A 16,016-nucleotide genomic window follows, 5' to 3' on the forward strand; every position below is an offset into this window, starting at 1 on the left:
ATAATGTGTTGAGTGATTTAGTAGCGAATGGCGGGAAACTTTTATTCAATCTTTCTAATTTTTCTTTATTATTAGCTTTATTGTGAAGTGTATTTTCAACTATTACATAATCCTCTAAATTTTCTGCTTTGATGTCATAATCTTGAATGATTGCATATTTATCTGTTGTATTTATTGTGGCGGTTTCAGCGACGACAGCGGTATCGGCAGTGACAGGGACATCAGTGACGGCGTCATTGGTTACGGCAGTATCGGCAGTGGCGGAAGCACCAGAAACAATAGCATCATCGGCAATGCTTTGACCGTCCACGGAAAACAAATCAGAAGTTGCATTAAAAGCTGAAGCAACGCCCACTGGGATATTAGTGGAAGGGATCTGACCAGTCCCAACCACATTTTGTAGCAATTTCCGCAATTGTGTTGTTGTAGTTGTTTCTGGAAATTCCACCCCAGCATCAGTCAGGATATTAATTATTTCCCCACGAACATTCATTTCCAAAATTTTTTTTCCTTTGTATCACTATGTGGCACGTAGATTTTTTCACACCTGAGCTTTAATTTCAAGGTTTTTCAAAAATTAAAAGGCAAGAGTTAATTCTTGCTTCCGTCTTTGGTTACTAGGGGGACTCATGTAACCGTATAAATGCCTTATAAAGTGTGTAAACGTATAAATTTATCTAGTTTACGCACGAGCTGTCAAATTTTGTATGAAAAATCATTTACACAATTTGTATAAATTTACGTGCACATTTCATTGTGTAAACGCGGTAAACTCAAAGGAATGCAACCTTGCAGACATTACAGACGGCATTTTCATCAAAAATCTCCAACATCAGCAAGTAAAGGCGTTTTAGTTTTGATTTTTCACTTAATCTTGGTATTTTTTAATTTGTATAACAATCAAAAAAATTTTTTTGGAAATAATACAGCTGAAAAACAATCAAGTTTATCAAGAGTATTACTAGGTGCGTTCATATAACCGCGTGTGTAAATGGATATAATTTTACACCTTATAAGTTTATATGTTATCATGAGTCCCCCTACTATCTATTTAGTCAAATCACATATCAGATAACAGCGTATTCATTTCCATTTAATGATCTCGGTAATGGTCCAATTGTATCTATTTGTACTATTTCGAACGTCTTCGGTGGTGTTTCAGTCAAAATCATTGGTTCTTTTAAATTTTTATTAATTTTATTTTTATTACAATTTACGTATTTCTTTATATATTTTCTTATATCATTTTTCATATTTTTCCAGTAATATTTTTGTCTAATTTTATTAGTTGTACGATTGTTTCCTGGGTGGTCATCATTACCAGGACCGTCGTGATATTTTTGAAGAATCTTTTTAATTATATCATTTTCCGTCTCATGCACAACCTCCAGAGTTAATGCAATAGCTAAATTTCTGAGAAATTTGGTACTAATCTCTTTAAATGTGTTTACTCGAGTATACTTAAACAATTTTTCTCCTAAGGACAACTGAATTTTATTTATTTTTAAATTGCCGGCTTCTTTCATAAGCCTGGTAAAGAATTGATCTAGGCCAATCTTCGCCTCAACAATTTGATTATCTATATTTATTTCACTGCAAATTTTCTTTCCTTTTTTGAAATAATATTTCGGAGGATCGAAAACGAGCTGGACTAGTGTTTTTACTTCACATTTATTAAGCGCTTCATATACTATAGGGTTCTTTTTGTGACTTTTCTTCTCTTCATTTTTATTACTGTTATTACTGGAATTCTTTTCAGTTTCCGATCTTGTCGTAACTTTAATTATTTTACATGCCTGTACTGATATTTCTTTCAAATCATTGATATCTATTCGTGACAGAGCATCTGTCACGTAATTTTCTTTTCCAGCTATGTCATACTCTTCCAAATCTAATATAATTCTAGTTAATTTAGATGAAGGGTTTTTCATTGAAAATAAACATGTTAAGGGTCGATGATCTGTTTTCACTGTGAATTTTATGCCATAAACATATGGCTAAATATATAATGGCCCAATGTATGGCCGCCAATTCTTTTTCGATCGTGGATTTATTTATTTCGCCTTTTGTAAATGATTTTGAGGCATAGGCAATTGGTAATTGTTTTCCTTCATACTCTTGGCTTAGCACAGCACCGCAAGCGTAACCACTTGCGTCAGTTGTAATACAGATTTCTCTATCAAAATCGGGATATTATAGGATATTTGGACTAACTAATTAATTTTTTAGGTAGTTAAAAGATTTTTCGCAGTCGTTTGTCCACTTGAGAAGAACATTTTTCTTACTAAGCCTTGTTAGTATCCTAGCGTATTCCGCGAAATTTGGTATGAATCTTCTATAGTAATTACAAAATGCGACAAATCTTTTTGCTTCATCGGCATTTTTGGGAGTTGGGTAATTTTGAACAATTTTAAATTTATTTGGGTCTGGTAAAATTGCAGTACTTGTGCATTTATGTCCAAGATAAGTAACTTCTTGACTGAAGAATAAACATTAATCGGGATGTAATTTTAAATAATATTTTCTCCAAGTTGAAAAGACATTTCTTAAATTTTGTATCATATGTTTTTCGGAGCAACCCAATACGATTAAGTCGCCCATGTATAAAAATGCTTGTGATGGTTTTAGACTTGCGTATGCCAATGTCATCATCCTCTTGAGTTTGGAGCTACTTTGAGGCTATAAGGCAATCATTTGAAATGATAAGTACCGTTATCCGTTGTAAAGGATGTGATATCCCTTGACTCTGGGCTGAGTTCTATTTGATGAAATCCTGACATTAAATCTAGGCATGAGAAATATTTCGCTCTTCCTAATTGATCCAGAATATCATCTATTCTAGGCAAAGGGAATTTATCAGCTGTTAATTTTTTATTTGTTTGTCTGAAATCAACAACTAATCTCCACCTTTCTTCTTGTTAGCCGGAAGGGATTTTTTACGTACCAATAAAATAGGGCTGTTTTACTCTGAAGTTGATGGTTCCACAATATCATCTTGAATTAGTTTATTTACTTGGTTGTTTATCTCACTCTTATGTGCTTTAAGTAGTCTATAATTTTTAATAATCATATGCAACTTTTGTTCGTAAAAATTGTTGGTCGTGATTGGTTCTGTTTCTAATGAAAATATATCAACGAATTCTGAGCAAAATGTGTTGAGTGATTTACTAGCGAATGGCGGGAAACTTTTATTCAATCTTTCTAATTTTTCTTTATTATTAGCTTTATTGTGAGGTGTATTTTCAACTATTACATAATCCTCTATAGTTTCTGTTTTGATGTCATAATCTTGAATGATTGCATATTTATCTGTTGTATTTATTGCGGGGGTTTCAGCGGCGATAGCGGTATCGGCAGTGACAGGGAAATCAGTGACGGCGTCATTGGTTACGGCAGTATCGGCAGTGGCGGAAGCACCAGAAACAATAGCATCATCGGCAATGCTTTGACCGTCCACGGCAAATAAATCAGAAGTTGCATTAAAAGCTGAAGCAACGCTCACTGGGATTTTAGTGGAAGGGATCTTACCAGTCCCAACCACATTTTGTAGCAATTTCCCCAATTGCGTTGTTGTAGCTGTTTGTGGAAATTCCACCCCAGCATCAGTCAGGATATTAATCATTTCCTCACGAATATTCATTTCCAAAAAATGTTTTCCTTTGTAGCACTATGTGGCACGTAGATTTTTTCACACCTGAGCTTTAATTTCAAGGTTTTTCTACAATTAAAAGGCGAGAGTTAATTCTTGCTTCCGTCTTTGGTCACTATCTATTTTTTAATAATCATTTTTTATTTTTCTTTTCTTATAGCGTTGCCACATTTACCCGTTTTCATATATCTCTTATGATAAAGTTACTCTTTATATTTTTATACATTACATTTACTGTTTGCGCAATCGATTCGATTGTTAGATGGCGCTGGCAGCAATTCATCCAGTGACTATTTCCTCAAGGCTGGCACACAATTATTACTAACGAGTGCCAGTATGTTCACTTCTGATGGATTACATTATTTTCATTTCTTAAAGCGTAGTTATTATTATTTCTATCTATGCGTTCTGCCGTATAGGGTATTAGAGTAAATTTATTATTTTTATCGATATTTTCTACCTTATAGGGCCCTTTATATCTACAATCTAACTTATGGCCTGCTTCATTTTTAACTAACACTGAACCTCCTATATTTATTTCCTTATAGTGAATATTTTTATCATAACTAATCTTTTGTTTTTGTTTAGCTTCTTTTACTAATTTAAAGGCTCTATCCTGTGCTATTTGTAACCTATATTTAATTTCTTTATCGTAAGCCTCATAATTGTATAATGGGCTTACCGTATTTTCTTGTAAAAATTCGTAAGTTTGGGGTTTTTTACCAAAAAATAGTTCGATCGGGCAATAACAATGAACTGTAGATGGGGTTGTATTGTAACAATATGCAAAATATTTAAGATACTCATCCCAATCATCTTTGTTAATGGATATGTAAGAACGCACACATTCATTGAAAGTTCTATGGCTACGTTCAACAGTGCCTAAAGTTTGGTGGTGATATGGCGTAGATGTTTTGTGCGTAATATTGAGAAGCTTACATAGTTCCTAAAACAAGCTATTTTTATATCCCATATCCGTTATTATTGTTTTCATACTTCCATAAATTAAGATGAAATTTTCGAATATGGATCTGGCTACTGGTTTTGCATGTTTGATCTGTATAGGAATTGCAACCAGGTATTTAGTCAAATCCCATATCAGATAACAGCGTATTCATTTCCATTTAATGATCTCGGTAATGGTCCAATTGTATCTATTTGTACTATTTCGAACGCCTTCGGTGGTGTTTCAGTCAAAATCATTGGTTCTTTTAAATTTTTATTAATTTCATTTTTATTACAATTTACGTATTTCTTTATATATTTTCTTATATCATTTTTCATACTTTTCCAGTAATATTTTTGTCTAATTTTATTAGATGTACGATTGATTCCTGGGTGGCCATCATTAACAGGATCATCGTGATATTTTTGAACAATCTTTTTAATTTTATCATTTTCCGTCTCATGCACAACCTCCAGAGTTAAATTTCTGAGAAATTTGGTACTAATCTCTTTAAATGTGTTTACTCGAGTATACAATTTTTCTCCTAAGGACAACTGCATTTTATTTATTTTTAAATTGGCGACTTCTTTCAGAAGAAGAGGCAAAGGTCTCCGTTCCAGACTCGAGGGTTTTGAGGTTTTTCTGGGCTGGACGAAGAGGCCGAGGTCTCCGTTCCAGCGTATAACGTATCGTGTCGCTCTCAGGTCGACTGTGGCATTTTATGGATGTGCCAGGGCGAGTGGCCGTGAGGTTGGTTGGGTGATGCGCGTTTTCGCTGCAGCGCATGTATTTCGTCAGTTGTGTATTATATTATTACCTCCTTTGGTCCCTGGTTTTTTTTTTTGTTTGTAAATGCGAGCAATTAATTTTTAAGGAGGAGTTTGCCTTTATTTTTTTGTGTGTAGGTATTTTTTGGGACTGCCCGTGTCAAAAAAAGCCGATCCCGATTTTGTTCCTTTTGCGGGTTTTCGGTACCAGTGTGCGCCGCTTGATGCAGCACTAATATGATATGCCGAACCAAGTAGGCATACATAAATACATATGTACATACGTTGGTTACAAATATGCCAACGGCAAAAGACAAAAGAAATGAACATTCATACACACCCGTGTATAGAATATAGAATTCCACTGAATTGAAAGGAGCGGTAAAGAAATCTAATGATTTTTTTCCCGTTCTTTCAATTCTTTTTACTACGGCGCTTGGAGTACGGCGCATGGAAAATTGAGGAGAAAAAAATGGTAAGTTGGTTTTAATATTTATTCTTTTTGTAAAAGAATTTTTATTGCAGATTATTAATTAATATTACTTTTATTTTCAGGTGCATGCGGTGGAGATCCAGGAGATGGAGCAGATGGGTGTTTATGTGTCGTTCCCCCTTTTTTTTTTTCTAGGTTACCGGCATCGCAAAAGGGGTGCTCCAACTGCGGCGTCGGCCGCTCCGGCAGTTGTCACACCTTTGCGATGCCCATTTATGCAGTTATTAATGGATTTTTTTTCTTTTTCTTTGCAGGTTTTTCTATGGGTACCATAGCATTTTATTCACTACCTCTTTGAAGCGCTATCACTGGCACTAAAAATCGTGTGCAAACCAGAGCTAGCAGCGGTTAGTTCCTTTGAAGAAGCAGGATTTCCTGTTTTCCAAGGCATATTGCAACAAGACATATTGGAATTTATGCCTTATGTTTTTTTTTCAAATGTTTTCGCTATTAGAAATACGCGAGGGCAGCGGCACTATACCCGAGCCATACTGGGCACTTTTTCCTTGTTTGTTGGTGCCAGATTTGAATACATAAATTGCACCATCGCATGGCCGAATGCAAAAATTTCTACCAAATTTACGTTAGACACAATTTCCGGCTTCATCTAAAGCTCTAGGTCAGGGTGGTAATGTTATGTTAATTTTGGGCCGTACTCCAGAGTTGATTGTGCTATTGGATTTAATGAGAATTGCGCAATCCAACTAATTTTAAACGGCTGAATTGTGTGCAGTATATATATTTTTCTTTTTCTACGAATCGTTCATAAAATTTGTATTCAATGGCGGAAGCCTTGCATAAAGGTTTCGAAACACTACGCATCATCTTTGATGATGTACTCAAAATGAAGAATGGATTGGGGGAACGCGAGCGGACTGAGGACTTTGCCGCGAAGCGCAAATATGCTTCGCTGCTATTTGTCTTGATCAAAAAGGTCAATCGCATGATTAAATACAGCCTACGTTCTGGATGAGAAGGTCTGCATCATGAAAAGGTCCGAGTAGATAGTAATCGTTTGCATTTGCAGAATCACCTGCACAGTGCAAAGAATTACTGAATACCAATCATCAAGTATTTAGGGAAATTGTACTAGAGACCGAGAAATTAACATCATTTGCACCATCCTTGCGTACGTTGTTGAAAGCTACGCGTCCACTACAAGATGCACTACTAGTACCAATGGATAAGGAATGGAAGTTGCAACAGCTTGTGCAGCGTCATCCACTTGAAATACGAATTACAATTGGTAATAACGCCAAAAGTGTGGAGGAACCTATAGTAATGAAGCTAGTAAACTTAAGTGATGTTGAACAAAGTTTTGTGGATGCAGCGCTCACACAATACGTATTGAAATATCTGCGTGACAACCATTTGGGTGATACGATACCCGTGCCTGGCGGTGAAGATGAGTTGAAACATATTAGCATGACACCAAAAAATGTTTGGATCATTTAAGTACGAAGGAATATGGACGTCCCTATCGTTGGCTGCAGTCAATGTGTTGCATAGAAGTCGTTACTAACATCGATAACACATCGACCACTGTTACAGCCGCGATGCAAGCTGAATCACCAAAGTTACAAAAAGTGATACCAGCACTCTGAAAATGCATACAACAATTGTGGAGCTCTCGGTTGAATTTGATTAAACAAATACGTGCACTGGTTCAAAGCAAATTGATTTATAATTGAAGGAAGAATGTTTACCCACTACACGTTCTGCTTGCAGCCTTGTACAATGGACTTCACTTAGCTATGAGGAGTATATTGCATCTGCACCTAACGTAGATTTGGAGCTCGTCAATAGTACTTATCTTTTTTTTATCGCGCCATTGTTATACGTGGATCAGCTGAAATGGAATGTCATGTAAGTATAAGTAGTAACTTTCCTGCAGAGAGCCCGCTCTACAATCCTGTGGATTATCATCGTGAAAAGCATTATATAAAGGCATTTGCAATGCGTATACGCGCTAGGCCGTATCGCTATATTGAGGGCGGTGCTGTTAATACATTTAAGCAATAGTTTTTCAGAATTCTCTTTAGTGCCATTTTCATGAATTTATAAACACTGAAATATATTTTACATCAACCTAAAAAACCTCGGAAATCGAAGTGCTTAACTAGCCTGCAAAGTTTGACAGAGTTGGGTGTGGGAAATTTTCACCGATTACACTCCAATTTTACTATTCAAATTTTCTTTGCTCAAAAGGTAATATGTGCGGAATACAATCGAGGCACCAAGATTTTGATAATTTAATCATTTTACATAAATATCAGAAACATTTAAACACTACCACGACCTGCAGAACTTAGTTGCCAAGACAAAAGGTCCTGGTAAGAATTTATCTTTGATACTGTCGGATCCAGCTGCTGATATCCACAACATTTTATATAGTTTAGATAGAGAAGGCAAAGACTTTGCCGCTGAACCTCTTACATTACAAAGTTTGCAGCAACTTATACAGTGGGTATTTGATGAAATTGATTACGACAAAATAGTGATAGATGGCTGCACAAGGGGGGATCAGTGGATAAGTGAGTTTTTTTGAATATATTGGGCTGTGTGAAAAATATACCAATTGCCTCCTTGAGTTTTGAACAAGTGTTCGTTGTAAGTGTTGGCATTAGCTTATTTTTCGCAGAGTGCCCAGAATCAGATTAAATAATTAATATTTAAGTTTTAATAGCATAAACCTTCATCCAGTGCTTCGTTTTCTTTTTGGAGTCTTCCATAAGGGGGCACTCCCTTTGAAGGTTGTCTTTCCCGAAAGGTTTTGTGTGCAGTTACATCAACAAAAGGTCTTCATGCCCTGTACGATGAATGCTCAATATCAAGTGAAACCGGTGGCATGCAAATGCACAATATGCCTCTTCGAAGTGTGAAAAGTCTTTGGATATATTACGAAACTTCATTAGGACATTTCGAAATTTTCAACGGGTTGAAATGGAACATGAACGTGAGCAATTTGTTACAAAAGAGGCTCAAGGTAAAACTGAAAAATAGTGTAAGAATAACGTTTACCTCACAAAGACTAAAATCATATAATAGGTTGAATGGGGAAATATGTTATCAGGATGTCAAAATAACCGCAGACTTTGTATCAGCAAAAATACCTTTACAGTCATAAAAATACATTTACAGTCATCCTCTCGCACTCGTGTTGAATGTGCACATATTCCTGAGTTCATCAAACATGTAGAGTTATAGATTTCAACTAGAGAAGAGAGAAAAAAAGGTTGACGGCGGTTACTAGACCAGCCAATGCAAACACACAAAATAATAGAATATTAGTTTGTGGAAGTGCATAGCGTAATTTACCGAAAAGAGTGGGTGAGTGTTTCGGATGATCTTAACTGTGAATCCGCAATATGAGTAATCCCTATTTAGCCGATTTCTTAATCCAATTCAGCATTTCAGAGCTATTGCCCACTCAGCCGTTAGGTGATTAGCCCTTGCATTGGGATTGACTCAACCTACCTTTGAATATTGAGTAAAAAATGAGTTATCACAAAATTCAACAACAGGGACATTCAGAGATGAATACTTAGAACGTTCAAAAAAAATTGAACATATGAAATTTGCCAATCATATGGTGGAATCCTATTTGGTTACTTTAGGTAGAGTTTCAATCACCATTTTCATTTTCCGTTCATCTTTCTGAATCTTTTCTGACTATCCTTGTTGATTGAATAATTGGTTTTACACTTGTTGGAAACCATAGTAGCGAATGTTATCTGCAAATGACTGGTAGGCAGTCGGGTAATATTCTAAATGATTAAAGTTCACTTTACAGTGATAACCGTTATGAATAAAGCATTTCCAGTTATTAATCTTAAATGATTATTCAAGAATAATCACATTTAAGGTCATTTTTTTTCTGTGTACAATCTCTTACATTTCAAACAGAAAATACTTTCAAATGTGAACATTTTAATCGCCATGTGGTCTGATATTTGAATATTTTCTTTGCTCCCAATTTTCAAAAAAGGCTGGCTGAAGTGCCGTTCAAAAACTAACGTTAAGTACGTTACAAAAGGGTGAGGGGCGGAATTTTGATAGATTCCGTGGGCCTCGCGCCTTTGGCCGAGTGCGTAGGTGTCCTGTGATCCTCGCTCGGGGTGAGCGAGTGGAGTGTGGGTTGACTTTGGGAAATTTAAATATATACAAAGGGCCGAAAGCCCTTAGATTCTGTGGCAGATCGGTTCGCCCTTCTGCGGTAGGCTTTTCTGGTGTCCTCGTTCCGGGATAACGAGTGAGTTGGGGTTGTTTCTTGTGTCCTCGTTCGAGGTGAGAGAGTGAATTTGGGTTTGCTTTGGAAACTTAAGGGTAGAATGGGCTGAGTCCCTCTAGGTTCTGTGGCAGATAGAGGACCTGCGTTAGGTTAGGGTAGATTTTTTTGAAAAGAGGGATGGGGAGGAAAGGAGGGATTGTTAAGAGGAGCCCGTGGTCCTCTCACAATCGATCTCCGTAGGGAGAAGGATCAGTTTGACCAAAGGTCGTCTGACTTGACCCTTCTCGGTTATGAGGTCGACTACACGGACTCGGTTATCTTCGCCTGGGTGTACGTTGACAACTCTACCTAACTTCCATTCGTTGGGAGATAAGTTGTCCTCTTTGATGACAACTAGATCATCCGCTTTAAGATTTTGTTTTGACTGTTTCCACTTCACTCGCTTTTGAAGTTCGGAAAGGTATTCGACCTTCCATCGTTTGCAGAAAGTGTGATGGAGGGCTTTGAGTTTCTGCCACCGATTTATCATCGAGGCAGAGCTTTCACTAGTATCTGGTTCTGGCGGAGCCAGTAGGTGGCTGCCCGCTAGGAAATGTCCTGGGGTTAGTGGTTCCAGATCCGTTGGGTCATTCGACCCTGGACTGAGTGGGCGCGAGTTGAGGCACGCCTCAATCCTGCACAAAAGGGTTTGGAACTCCTCCATGGTGTACTTATGGGGAGACGCGATCTTTTTGAAGTGGCTTTTGAAGCTCTTCACTCCCGCCTCCCACAAGCCGCCCAAATGTGGAGCAGCGGCGGGAATAAAATGCCAGCTTAATGCTTGATGATTGTACTTTGAGACTGTTTTGTCTCGGCTTTCTGCCAGGAAGGCTTTAAACTCGGATCGTAAAGATCTCCACGCTCCGACAAAGTTTGTACCATTGTCGGAGTAGATGTTTTTCGGACATCCTCTTCTCGCGATAAAACGCGCAAAGGCTGCGAGAGAGCATGGAGTACTAAGGTCACTAGTGGCTTCTAAGTGGATGGTCTTAGTGGAGAAACAGACAAAAAGGCATACGTAGCCTCTTGACAGTCGACATCCCCTACCGCGGTAGCTTTTGATGTCGAAAGGCCCCGCAAAGTCGACCCCGGTATTGGTGAACGCGCGGGTAAAAGTAGTCCGTTCGCAGGGAAGGGTACCCATAAGTTGGGACTGCGCCTGTTTTCGGTGAATAGTGCAGGTTTTGCAATTATGAATGGTTGCCCTACTCATGGTTTTGATGTTAGGTATCCATGAGTTGGTTTTCCCCATGCAGACTTTGTTGATGAAACATTAGGACTGTCAGACGGGATAAACGGCAGTTGTATGGGAGGAGGATTGGGTGGCGTTCAGTAAAAGCTAAGTCCTTTGACGCCCCGAGTCGCCCTCCTACCCGAATGATGCCATGTTGGTCTAGGTAGGGATTAAGTGAGAGTATTGCACTTTTCCCTGCAATTGGTTTTCCGGCCTTTAGATCACTATATTCAGAACTATAATGTTGTTTCTGATATATTTTAATTAAGAGTTGGGTTACTGATTTGATTTCATCAGGAGAGATTAAAGGTGACTCGACCTGAAATGATTTTTTTGTTTTGGGGTGAGTTCTTCGGTAGAACCTCATAACGTATGAGAGCACTCGTAAAGCCCTAGGCAGGTCTGAAAAGCGTTGGAGAACATCGGTAGTATTTACTGTTGTTGTTGCGCAGGTCTTCGCCCTCTTTTCTTCTACGGAGGTGATGTAGTCACTTTCTTGTGCTGGCCATTGGGAAGTGTCTTCTTGCAGCCAAGAAGGTCCCTGCCAATACAACGAATTGTTGACCAATTCAGACGCCGGTAATCCTCTGCTACCTAAATCTGCTGGGTTATACTCTGAGTTCACGTGCAACCAGTCCTTATTTCCGACCATGTCGATGATATTGGTGATCCGATGTGCGACGAAAGTGTACCAGGAACAGGGCGGTTTCCTTATCCATGCGAGGACGATCGTTGAATCCGTCCACAGGTGAATTCTCACTGGTCCCAATTTAAAGTTCCTGAAAATTGATTCGGCGATTTCCGCTAACAGCACGGCTCCGCACAGTTCCAATCTTGGAAGAGACAGGGTTTTCACCGGGGCTACTCGGGTTTTTGCTAGCAGTAGGTTTGTCCATATGCCGTTATCCGTTTTCAAGCGCATGTAAACGGCTGCTGCGTAAGCCTTCTCGGATGCGTCACAAAATCCATGGATCTCGATGTCGGTTCCTGGTGAAAAGTTGACCCATCTAGGTATCCGGATTTTATCGATTTCATGGTATTGGTCGGTGAAGGTTTTCCATCGTTCCAGCGTACTGGTAGATACTGGTTCGTCCCACGCGGTGCCTTCTAACCATATACTCTGCATGAGTATTTTTACCACAATGACCATTGGTGCCAGCCATCCCAAGGGATCGAAAAGTTTGGCGATTGCTGATAGTATCGCTCTCTTTGTAATGTTTTCCGGGTTGTCCAGCGTCCCTGCTTTAAAATAAAATAAATCGGAGAGGGCATTCCATCGAATGCCTAACGCTTTAACTGAACAGGTATCTTCGAATGCCAGGAAGTTTTCATTGAGCAGGTCTGCTTTGGGGATGTCCCTTAGAATGTCCTCTGAATTGGATGTCCATTTGCGAAGTGGAAAGCCCGCTGAGTGTAGGACTTGACGAATTTCATCTCTGGCTTTAATAGTCGATGTGATCGTATGTCCACTCGCTAACACGTCATCTACATACATGTATTCTCGTAGTATGTTAGCCGCTGTAGGGTGTGAATTTGACACGTCGTCTGCCAGTTGTAGGAGCGTTCTTATCGCGAGATATGGAGCGCAATTCACTCCGAAGGTAACCGTCTTTAATTCATAAAGACTAATAGGGTCATTCGGGGACGTGCGATGCACAATACGTTGAAATTTGGTGTGATTTTCGTTCACCCAAATTTGTCGATACATCTTTTCGATGTCGCTATTGAAGACGAAACGGTATAGTCTCCAACGTAAGATAAGGATGGGTAGATCGGCTTGTAGAACTGGGCCTGGGAGGAGAATATCGTTTAGGCTATTGCCGTTGGCCGTAGGGCTCGAGGCATTAAATACTACGCGTACCTTTGTAGTGGTACTTTCTGCTTTAATAACGGTGTGGTGGGGCAGGTAGTAATGATCCCAATCGTCGGATGAGATATTCTTTTTTAATTTTCTCATATGTCCAAGCGTTTCATATTCTGACAACGCTCGAACATATTCTTTACCTAAATCTGGGTTTTTTATTAGCCGCCCCTCATTCCGGAAGAATTGAGAGCATGCACGCTTCAGGGATGGTCCTAAGTTAATATTGTTAGGGTAATCCTGCCGGAATGGTAGTGACACGGTGTACCTTCCATTCTCACTTCGCTGCGTTGTTTCTTTAAATAGTTGTTCGCAGTACCTTTCATCTTCATTTAATATTTTATTTTTGGGTACATTTTCTACCTCCCAGAAAGCTTTGAGTTGGTTGTGTAACGCAACCTCGTTGTAGAAAGACATAATGCTCTTCGTTGGATTCGGTGATTCGATACGACCGGTCAGTATCCAACCGAACACTGTCTCTTGGGCTAAGAGTGTGTTTAGCACATTCTTTTTTATACCGTTCATTATAATTTGGGGATATATGTCTCCGCCAAGTATGAGGTCTACGTCTTCGTTGACGTAGAACTTCTTGTCTGCCAAAACCAAGTCTGGGAATGCCTGCATAGTCATTGCGTTGATATGGCAGGATGGAATTTTCCCAGTGAGTTTCGCTAGAACTAGTACGGGTGTAGTCAGGCTGAAGCAGGGATCCACTGGTGAACGTAATTCTATGTTGGATGCTTCTTTCACCTGAGCTCACACCGCATTTGCGATGCCTGAAACATGGGCATGCATTTTCCTCGCTGGCAAATCGATTCTGCGTTTCAGTCTTTCAGTTATAAAGGAACATTCAGACCCAGAATCAATTAATTCCCGCGCGGAGAAGTCGGTACCATTATGGTGAATGTGTACGCGAGCAGTTCCTAATAGCACGCCTGTGCTGGAATTGGCATGGCAGGATTTGACATTCTGATTCGCAGAGGAAGGTGGTTGTCCCGATTCCTGTCTTTTCCTTGCCTGTGCCGAAGTTGATAGGGCATTATCCGCATCTTTCAACGGGTTGCGCACCGCTGGTTGCTGAAGTGTGTCCGCATGCAGGAGCGTGTGGTGACGAGAGTGGCATTTGGAACAGTTGTATGAACTGGTGCACCTCGTCACTGTGTGTCCTGGGGATAAACAATTCAGGCAGCCATTTGTGGATTTGACGAATTTAATCCTTTCTACCGGGTTTAAATCGCAAAAACGTGAACAGTTGCGTAATCTGTGCTCCGTAGATTTGCACATTTTACATATTGATTTTGTTGTTTGCTTGGTTACTTTTGTTTGAAAAGCACCAAGTCTTTTTGTTGGGGTTTCTGTCGACTGGCGCGACGCATTTGATTTTTGCACTTTAGAAGTGGCATTCCCTGTAAAACCAGACATGGTTTCAAGTGTCTGGAAACGATTTGACAAGAATTTGTCCATATCCTCCCACTTGGATATGTCCGTCTTGTGGTCAATGCTCTGCTCCCATAGAGCCAAAGTATTCTCAGGTAATTTTATCGAATATAAATAAGTAATAATCGCATCTCAATTTGAAACATCAATCTGATGTATTTTTAAGGATGCTAAACAATTATTTATGTCGCGCTGTAAGGTTTTGATAGAGCTGCCGCACTCGCTATCTATCTTTTTTAGATTAAACAAAATTTGTAGTTGTGAGTTTACGAGAATCCGTTTATTCTCGTATCTCTCACATAGGTTTTTCCAGGCTGTTTCGAAGCCTTCATTTGTCAAAGGACATTTCTTGACAATGTCCTTTGCCTCACCTTGGGTTTTTTGGTTAAGGTGGAACAACTTTTATACCGGGCTTAGGCGACTGTTGTTTTTGTAGATAGCCGTGAACAGGTCACGAAGCGTTGGCCAAGATAGGTAGTCGCCCTTGAATACCTCAGTATCGCAAGCTGGCAGGCGGATACTGTGCTCGCGCGCGCGTTCTCCCTCAGGTTTGACTGCCCTATCTTTTTCCTCCTTCAATTTGACTTGAAGTTCAGCTATGTTCGACATGCATCGCAAGAACACGGCATATGCCGCTTTATGCTTGATCTTGACCGCTGCAATTTTCTTTGCGTCGAGCGTGTCAGAGCCAAGCAACTCCTCTAGGGCGTTCTCTGCTTTTCCCACTTAGCTTGCAACTCTTTTTGCTGTTTGCAAGAGTGTGTACAGTGTGCAGAGCCGCATTGATATCATTAAAATCGGCCTCGAATTCGATTATTCGATCGGCCAATCTAATGTAGGAGTCCATGTTCATGGTTGAAAAGTGGAGGTATACTAATAGGTATTGCAGGATACGAAGTTGGTAAGGAAAATATATAAAATAATCTCGAAAATAAATTGGTCAAGTACGAACCAAAAGCAATTATGGAAAATAAAGAAGAAATCTCCGATAAATGGTTAACTATTTTTGTTTGTGTAACTACATTTTTGATTGTCGCAATTGCAATTCTAATAAAAAATTATATAAAAAACAAATTGAGACAATTGAATAATGTACAAAGAGTTTAAAGGAAATTTCAAAGAGAAATGAATACATGGCAAGAACTCCATGATAAACTAACAGAAGAAAAATTAAAAGCCGATAAATCATACAAGCGCATAAACAAAAATATTACCATAAAAACAGAAACGATAGCAAAACATTTAAACATAATTTTAGAAGGCTTAAATGTTATAAAAGGGTTGATCAGTAAAGTAAATCACATACATAACATACACATACTAACGATCACCAAAAAGAGGCTCAACAAATTTTTTCAA

At 39.0% G+C, this 16,016-nt stretch overlaps 1 pseudogene; it reads left to right on the forward strand.

The window, feature by feature from the left end:
- Positions 1 to 6,636: 6,636 nt before the first annotated feature.
- Positions 6,637 to 7,877, forward strand: LOC137248570 (THO complex subunit 5-like; annotated as a pseudogene).
- Positions 7,878 to 16,016: the final 8,139 nt, after the last annotated feature.

This window comes from Eurosta solidaginis, chromosome 4 (assembly GCF_040869045.1).
Source record: "Eurosta solidaginis isolate ZX-2024a chromosome 4, ASM4086904v1, whole genome shotgun sequence".
Classification (NCBI taxonomy): domain Eukaryota; kingdom Metazoa; phylum Arthropoda; class Insecta; order Diptera; family Tephritidae; genus Eurosta; species Eurosta solidaginis.